The sequence below is a fragment of the Aedes albopictus genome, chromosome 1, assembly GCF_035046485.1.
Source record: "Aedes albopictus strain Foshan chromosome 1, AalbF5, whole genome shotgun sequence".
Classification (NCBI taxonomy): Eukaryota; Metazoa; Arthropoda; class Insecta; order Diptera; family Culicidae; genus Aedes; species Aedes albopictus.
The window spans coordinates 141,780,397-141,783,371 of record NC_085136.1 but is presented as its reverse complement, the minus strand read 5'-3'; positions in this window follow the sequence as shown (position 1 = coordinate 141,783,371).

The following is a 2,975-nucleotide window of genomic DNA, read 5'->3' as shown; positions in this document are numbered from 1 at the left end:
TTTTTTCAACATGTTGTACAAAATACAACAGAGCGATTGCTCGAGGGTTAAGGATGCTATTCACCAGATTAAACACAACAAAGCAGCTGAACCCATCAAGATTGGCTCAGAAAAGTTGGCCACCTATCTACACCGGTTCATAGTCAGGATCTTGAGACCTTAGTAGAGCTACCGGAGGAGTGGAATGAAGGGATAACCTGCTCTATTCACAAGAAAGGCGATCATTTGGAATATGAGAACTTTCGGGCGACCACCATTTTAAATGCTGCCTATGAAGTGCTATCCCAGATTTTCCGTCGTATGTCACTTAGAACAACGGACAAGTTCTTCATCGAATGACAAAGCCAAATCCTTCAGAAATGCCAGGTGTAATGTCATATTTTAGTATACAACCCAAAAAATACTAAAATATAACATTTTCTTCAAATAGCTCGGAAACCGGTAGATATATCACAATCGTGAGGTCAAATTTAGCCCAAAAGGGCTCTAGAATTACCGATTTAGTCTAGGAAAATTATGTACAAAAATAGTAGGCTTTGGAAATTTGACGTCTTCGGCAAACTTTTTCAGCATGTAGCATAACAACCGAAAACACCATATTGCAAAAATGCAATTTGGCCAAAATAACTTATAGGACTTTTATGCGAATAAAAATTGACTACCGTTCAGAATATCGATCTTGTTCATAGAAATATTTTCTCCGGACACCAAACGTAGATTTTGACATCTCGACGAGCTAGAGGATTTTCCGTGTATTTTCAGTCCTGCCCCAGTGTGGGACGCTGATCAGACTACTCAAAGCAACGATGAGTGAACTATGCGTGAATCTCGCCGGGAACTGTGACAGTCTCTCATGCTTGCTCTTCATCATCGCTATGGAAGATGTAATGCGACGCGCCGAATACAACAGCCAGGTTACGATTTTCACAAAAACCTCTCAATTGATGTGCTTTGCAAAAAAAATATATCGCCATAGAGTTTGAATTGGTGGCAGAACTGGACATCCGCCTTGAACGTTAAGCTGATACTAAAATGTCAAATTCGTTTTTGAACCCAGGTTGGAACTGAATCAAAAACGAAAACGACATAATTGAATGATAGTAGGTGGAACTGAGCCAGACAGAACAAGCCTGGCTGTTATATATTTTGTAACACAATTATTTCCAAATTTATAAGATTTTTTGTGTCGTCGCGAAAATGATTGATATTTTTTTTTGTCATTCGAGCCAAAATATTTTCAACAAAACTTGTAAGAAATTTGTTCTGAAATATATAACAGTACTAGATATAATTTTGTTATGTTTACGCAAGTTTAGTTTAACAAAATAAATAAAATCGTGTTATGATTATATCTCAACTTGTTATATTTTTGTTTTAATTGGAACGAGTTTTGTTAGATTTTTTGTTATTTTAACTACTAACGGTGATGTGTGATCGAGGATGCAGAGCGGCAGCTGCAAACCGAGTATTATGGGGTTGATTATGATTAATATGTTACCTTAAAGTGATGTAGTGCAAATATTTGTAATGTGCATCCACATGCTTGCTTCGCTCACAAAACAAGAAACGATTATGTTAAAGAGATAGACAATAAAACAAGATTGAACCTTTGGCTATTTACTTCATTAGGGGGCATCCATAAAGTACGTCACGCTTAGAGGGTGGAGGGGGGGTTCTGAAAAGTGTGACAAGCAATGTATTAAGTATAGGAAAAACCCGTTCGAAAGGGGGAGGGGGGGTCGAAAATTCTCATTTTTAGCGTGTCTCCTAAACTCATCAAAAATTCAAATTCTATTCAGCTAACTCCAATCTAACGGACTCTAGTATAAGCCCCGCTAAGAATTTTGCGCATGCCGTTTGATCATTTCGACCTAGGTATACAAGCACGAATTATTACAGTTTGACAGCCCTTTACGTTGACGAACAGGTGACAAGGCTTCAGGGACGGTAGCGGACCAGCCAGCAGCGCAATCGGAGAAAACAAAACATTTTTTTAAATGAGTAGGAATCTATGAATGAAACAATACGTGATCAGAAAACCTGATCGTTTTGGAGAATCCGCTACAAGACCATCGAAGGCGTTTATTGAGAGAATCCCACATTAAATTGGTGGGTACCTACCGCTCTTCAATGCGCGTACGGGGGCGAGGCTCCCGCAGACTACTGAGAGACCTTTTTAATGTGCACGGCTGTTGCCGTGTTTCCCATTGTTTCAACATGATTTATTCGAATTTTAGAGTCTAATTTCAAAGACCCATATGACCGCACTGCTTTCAGACGACAGCCGTTCTGTAGAATCAACAAGAAGGATGCCATCGGTTCGTCGTCCGCTGAGAACCCAATTTGATTAAGATCGGATTTGGTGGAAGATGGAGAGATTTTCTAAAATACGATAGTACTTATTAGATTTAACGTAAGACTGGCAGTTATAACTATTTTTCAGGTTAAGAAAAAAGTTGGAAATTTAGCTTAGCTTCTGACTGACCACTCTACTGTTTATGTATATGGTTCATATTCCATTATTTCACGGAATCATCGAAAATCCTCTCCTCTCGCTCTCGTAGACTTGTCCATTTGAAAATAAATATGGAGAACAGATACCCACCCCCCCTTCCCACAATAAGTTTACCTGGTTCATTACCGGCCTCTAAGTGTAATAACCAAATGGGAAAGGGCTATGGACATTAGAAAAGAAAAAACTTAGAGAAAGTGTTGTTACTTGGAAATTTCTGAACACTTCCTACAATGTGCTTATCTAATCATGAGAATTTGCCCAGCCCATGGGATCCCATGGTACATCGTGCAAATGTAAATGGCATTTTATTGATTTCGGCATAATCCCAGCCTATACAGTGGTACAAATTCGTTTAAGGCTCAAGCATCCGTCATCATTTTTCGGAAAATAAAAAGCAGTTTTCTCGCTGTAAATCAAAACATCGACCATGAAAATATATTCACTGCTTTCTATTCCTCAT